A 6,081-nucleotide genomic window follows, 5' to 3' on the forward strand; every position below is an offset into this window, starting at 1 on the left:
AATTGAGGAGAGAAACTTCTGGGCTTTTTTCCTTTTTAAGGAGACAAAGGATAATTTGGTCACTCTGTCAACAGGGGGCACATTCCTACATCTCACCCTTTCTATATAACTAGAAAGGAAAGAGAAGAAAGTGATTTGAAAAAGTCTTACCTTTGTTGACAATTTGTAGTTATGCCAATAGTTTTTAAATTTGGTTCTATTTCTTATTGTTTCTAGATTATTCTTCTATCTTAAGTTTGGTGAAGTGTTTTTTCAGGCAAGCCTCAAGTTTAGGGCTATATATGATTTGAATATATAAAACTTCTAAGCATTTTTAACGTATGATTCAGAGGAAGATTAATAACTTTTTAATACAACAGCAATAACTTACAGAAAATTTTCAGTGCAAAACTATTTTTTAAACAATTTTGACTAGAGCAAACTTAGAAAACACAGCCTCTGCTTCTAGCTGTCACTCAGTTGTTTGTATGTTCTTCTTCTGGTGTCTTCTGCTGCTCTTGGATCAGCTGTACCTGTGGTTTGACATTCTTTGCAGGGACCCATCAAAGACCTGCATTTGTAGAAATGCATGCAAACCCCCTCCTCCATGTCACAAGAGGATGGGGTCCTGAAATTTGTCCTGTCTCTGTATACTTTATGAAGACTGGAGGCCTTTCCTTGAGTTTTGCTTGACTGGTATTGCTGAAATGTCTGAAAATCGGTGGCACCTGCTCCATAAAAGAATTATTTAAGAAATTAAAAACATATATAGCTTTATTCAGCCTCTCTATTGTAGACAGCACTTTGGTCCCTCTCTTTTGTCTTTCAAGGATCATTTTCAGTGACCTGTGTGCTCTTTCTACAATAGATAGGCCTGTGGAAGAATGCGAAATACCTGTGGTGTGTTTGATACCCCAGGTTCTGAAAAACTGCAGTTTGTTAGAAGCGTAGATTGGTCTGTTGTCCATTTTAACTTCTTGAGGAATGCCTAGGTGTTGTAGTGTGTTCATTAAGTCCATTGAATTTCTCCCCCATTTTATGTAGCTGCTCCCCCCCATTTAGTGTAAAATGGTTCTGCCCTCCTCAGTTTTCCTGCCACAGCCCTGCCAGTTATATTGTCAGTCTTCTAGGTTATATAATTCCTCCTCCCCTTTTTCCCTTATATGTATGCCTTTTCTCCTCCCTGGGCCAAGTCAATCACCCCCCCCCCCCCCCACTCCACCTAGTATTCCAGAAGCTTCTCCTCTTTGGGGGTTGTGGTTGGCTGTGGTCCCGGGGCCCCTCCCATACCTGGTACTTATTGGGCTCTCCACTATGTCATTTGTGTTAAGCTCATCCCCTCTTCTCCCCCTATTAGTCTTCTGTAAACCCCTCCCGGGTCCACCCCCTTCCCTTTATAACCCTGAAACACCTTTTGTTCTGGCTCATTTCGCTGATACATCGTGGGCTTTCCAATAAACCAAGTTTAGCCCCCCCGGCGAGTGTCCAGCTCCTTCCTTCTTGTCGTTTAGCAGCGATCCCGTCCGCAACCAGTACAGCCCGAGGCCTTACGACGCCGAGGGGTGCTGGCAGACCATGCAGTGAGGTGTCAGCCTTAACCTCAGCTAGCCGGACTCTGACCTTCTCTGCTCTAGAAGGCTAAATACACGTCGCTGCAGTGTGACGCCCAACGTGAGAGCCGTTTCTGGACAGCTGGATGACTTAACGCCAGGTCCCTGGATACCGCGGATTGGATTATAAATTCCTCTGGCCCTCAGACTACCTCCGGTGGCAGCAGACCCCGTTTTAGGGGTGGTGCTCCTGGGGGATTCGAAGCCGCAACTCCCCGCACCTGAGGAGGGCTTCAAGATGAGAAACCATCTGCCTGAACTTTTCGTTTGCACCGCTGCTGGATTAGGTGAGCCCCGGACTCGGTGGCTACCTCCCCTGCCTTTTTAATTTTCCCTGGGAGCCCTCCCTGCGCTGGGGACCACTCCCGACCCTATTTCCCTTGAGGGCTGGTTCCCGGGCGCTGCTTGTGGCCGGGAAAATTCTCTCTCTTGGCGCGGCACCAGGCGGCTGCCGCAGTTTTTTCAGCGCGGGGCGGTTTTTCCGCGCGGTTTGCTGCGCTGGGGCCGCCCCCCCCCGCCGCTTTTCGCGCGCCTTTTTGCCGCGTGGCGCGGGGGGCTATTGGCTTACCACGTGGCGTGGGGGCAGCTGTTCTCTCGGCTCTGCGGGGGGGCTGCGTTCCACGGCGGGGGAGCCTTTGTGTCTGCCTCGGCTCGGCAGGGCGTGTCCCAGTTCCCTGCTGCTGCTGCCTGGGAATTTTAAAAGCAGTATACACAGCTGCATTCTCTGCGGCGTGTTTTGCTGTCTTTTGGAATTCGTGCCGGCGGGCGCGGGGAAGCTCTGCCTTCTCTCTGTCTGGGCGGGAACCCCTCTCGGTGCGGGGTGTTCTTCTAGGGGTAGTCCTCTTCCCTTTCGTTTTTTGTTTTCCCTTCCCTGTGGGGTTTGTCTCCCCAGACTTGGGGTCAAATCCCACCACCTAAAATCCCTTTTTTCCCTTTTGTTGAAAGCCCAGACTTGGGATTCAGCGAGGGGAGCAGGGGCCGGCAGCGTGTGTTTTCATTGTTTTAGTTTGCATTTTTCTCGGGCGGGTGGAGTGTTCCATCGTGGGTGCTTGCTCCTCCTGAAGTCGCTAGGGTGCTTTAGGAGCACGATCATGGGTGCTGGTCAGAGCAAAACCCAAAAAGGAGGTTTTTTTGTAGTTAAGGGTTTGTTACTTGGGGGAAGGTTTACTGCCCCAAAGAAAGAGTTGATAATGTTGATTAGATGATTATTCTCCCATTTCCCCGAAGTTTCCCCAGAACTTGTAAGGGAGCCACGGTTTTGGGCAGCCGTTGTGGCAAAATTAGATAATGCAGTTAATTCTGGGGAAACTCATCTTTCAGCCGTGGCGTATTGGGCGGGCAGAGTGCATTCTACACTCCGTCCTTCAGGGGAATTGAGGAAAAGTCCCTCACGTTCTAGTTTGATCCCCGGTTTTCCCAGTTCTGGTGTTCCTACCCCTCATTCCTTACCCTCTACCCCTAGGCAGGAGCCCTTGAGAGGGGTTCTAAAGGCCAACAGTAAGCAGGGGGGTCACCTTGCCCCTGCTCCCACTCGACCGGCTCGGCCTCCCCCTCCGAAGAGCCCTGGCCCAGCTCTCCGGAGTTCTCTTCCTGATCCCTTTATCCCTGTCCCCAAGTCCCCAGTTTCGGTCCCCAAAGTTGTCCGGTTTATTGAAAATTCCCAAGATGGCTCCCACGGAGCCCAAAATGGAGGCTGCCACATGGTTTTTCCTGCCCTTACCCCTTCTTCTCCCCAAAATCCCTTTCTTTCCAACTCCAACCCTTTCCTCTCCCTTCACCCCTCCTGCTCCTCTGTTTCTCTGCCCCTGGTTCCACCCTCGGTTCCTCCCTCAGCTCCTCCCCTCGCTCTGCCCATGGCTCCACCCCCTATGGGCCCCTTCCAAGTTCCTCCTCCTTATTTTGCTCCGCCTCCTAACTCCACCTTGGAGGTGGAGAAAACAGAGCCACCACGCCCCTGCTGTTGCCCCGCCCAGAGACCATGCCCCACCTCAACCTCCTCCAATTCCGGTTCCCACGCTCCCCTTTACGGTTCCCATGCTTTGTGTTTTGTGTTCCGGGGTGGGGGGGGGGTGGATGACCGGAAGCCGGGACTGGTGCCTTTATTGGAAGCCGCCCCGGTTACATACCACCTTAGTGGGGAGGGGAGTGCTCAGGCCCAATGGGTGCCTATAGCCCAGTCCCGGATCAAGGAGGTGTGCAAAGCCCAGAGGGAGTACTCCCGAGAATCTGAGTATTTCCGGGGGCTCCTTCACCCGGTCCTTGTACAGGGAGATCTGGTGCCCGCGGACTTGAGGGCTCTCTTCTCCAGCCTTTTAGGGCCCATGGAATTCAGGGTCTGGGCGGGAGAATGGAGGAGGGAGATTGTGGAGGTTCTGCCAACACTTTGGGGGAACCCCTCCACATCTCATGACACTGAGGGCTTGGTACTTTCTGAGGATCATCTTGTGGGCACCGGGCAGTGGGCGAGTGGGGCAGCTCAGGCAAAGGCGTTGTTCACAGAATAACTTGTGGAAACAGGGAAAGCTGCGGAGCGTGCTTTTTATAAACTAGCTACTACCACCTCACAGCTAGAAGAAGAAGAAATAAGGCAGGGTGCGCAGGAACCTTACCTGGCATTTATGGAAAGACTCTACCGGTTCGTTGAGGCGCAGGTTCCGGGGGAGAGGGAGAGAGAGGAGATGCTTAGGCAGATGGCTTATTACAATGCCAACACAGCGTGCAGGCGGGCTATCCGATCTCTCCCTCGAAACCCCCGACCCACCGTGGAAATGATGATTGAAGTGTGTGTCAGGAAGGTTCCTCTACCAGACCTGAAAGCGTGCCCCAAAAGAGCCTCCATAGCCTTCGCAGAGTATCCGACGCCAGAGGACACAGACGCCGAAGCTGCCGCCGCCACCGGACCAATGACACCAGGGTCTGGGAGAAGGACGACGGCAACTCACCCCTGCCACCTCTGTGGCAAAGTGGGCCACTGGATGCCCCAGTGCCCTATGAGGCAAGATTACTTAGAATATAGGAGGAGGAAAGAGGAGAAGGACCATCCAAATGGGTCAGGCCCTTCATCCCGAGGCAGAGGACGCAGAAGGAGGCTGTGTCACAGGTTCAGGTGGCGTGCTGGCGGCGGCGGAGAAAACCCTCCCAAACACCATCAGTTTCCTCAAATGTCCAGTTCCTCCCCAATGCTGAGACTCCTCCTCCTACCCCTCTCCTCACTGAACTACCTCTGGTTTATGAATCCCAACCTCCCTCCCCCATTTCCTCTCCTTCTCCCAAACTTGATTTATTATTTGGGGCAGAACCATCTGTTTAAGTATTTTGTGTCTAACTGTTCCCTTTTTGTCTTTTAGTACGTTTCCCCAACTCACTTTTGATTTTCATCCCTCTGATTCGCGAGCTAGTCCGGAGAAAACTGACAGCGCTGGGTGCCACTTTCCCTTGCAACGAGCCCATGGAAAGGAGCGACCCCTCTCCTTCAACCTCTCTTTGGAGGCAAGCCGCAGAGAAGGAGGGGGCTACCGCTCCAACATCCAGCTACTCATGGGCCGATGGACTATGTTCAGAAGACAAAGGCACTTGTCAAAACCAGCCGCGAGTCACAGCCTTTTAAGTTATCTCACTTGGACTTTTCAGTTTTGCATGGACTTTTCCGTTCTTTTTATTTTTATTTGGTAAAAATGGGGGAGATGTTGTAGTGTGTTCGTTAAGTCCATTTAATTTCTCCCCCATTTTATGTAGCTGCTCCCCCCCCATTTAGTGTAAAATGGTTCTGCCCTCCTCAGTTTTCCCACCACAGCCCTGCCAGTTATATTGTCAATCTTCTAGGTTATATAATTCCTCCTCCCCTTTTTCCCTTACATGTATGCCTTTTCTCCTCCCTGGGCCAAGTCAATCACCCCCCCCCCCCACTCCACCTAGTATTCCAGAAGCTTCTCCTCTTTGGGGGTTGTGGTTGGCTGTGGTCCCGGGGCCCCTCCCATACCTGGTACTTATTGGGCTCTCCACTATGTCATTTGTGTTAAGCTCATCCCCTCTTCTCCCCCTATTAGTCTTCTGTAAACCCCTCCCGGGTCCACCCCCTTCCCTTTATAACCCTGAAGCACCTTTTGTTCTGGCTCATTTCGCTGATACATCGTGGGCTTTCCAATAAACCAAGTTTAGCCCCCCCGGCGAGTGTCCAGCTCCTTCCTTCTTGTCGTTTAGCAGCGATCCTGTCCGCAACCAGTACAGCCCGAGGCCTTACGACGCCGAGGGGTGCTGGCAGACCATGCAGCGAGGTGTCGGCCTTAACCTCAGCTTGCCGGACTCTGACCTTCTCTGCTCTAGAAGGCTAAATACACGTCGCTGCACCTAGGGTTGTAAATGCTTGTAAGAAATGTTTAATTACACCTCTACTCTTTTCTCCTTGATGCGTGGAAGCAAAAATTGCTCCTGAGAATGTGTCTATTGATAAGTGTGTATGTCTAAACTGTACAAATGACTGATATTGAATTAT

The 6,081-nt window shown here is 51.6% G+C and overlaps 1 long non-coding RNA gene across 1 annotated transcript in view; it reads right to left on the bottom strand.

Moving 5' to 3' along the window:
* LOC141726959 (uncharacterized) overlaps positions 1-5,223 on the bottom strand; it is a 55,563-nt gene extending 50,340 nt beyond the window's left edge. Inside the window, exon 1 of the long non-coding RNA XR_012577916.1 lies at positions 2,158-5,223. This is a non-coding gene — a long non-coding RNA (uncharacterized LOC141726959). The remainder of the gene's footprint in view (positions 1-2,157) is intronic.
* Positions 5,224-6,081: the final 858 nt, after the last annotated feature.

Source organism: Zonotrichia albicollis, chromosome W, assembly GCF_047830755.1.
Source record: "Zonotrichia albicollis isolate bZonAlb1 chromosome W, bZonAlb1.hap1, whole genome shotgun sequence".
NCBI lineage: Eukaryota > Metazoa > Chordata > Aves > Passeriformes > Passerellidae > Zonotrichia > Zonotrichia albicollis.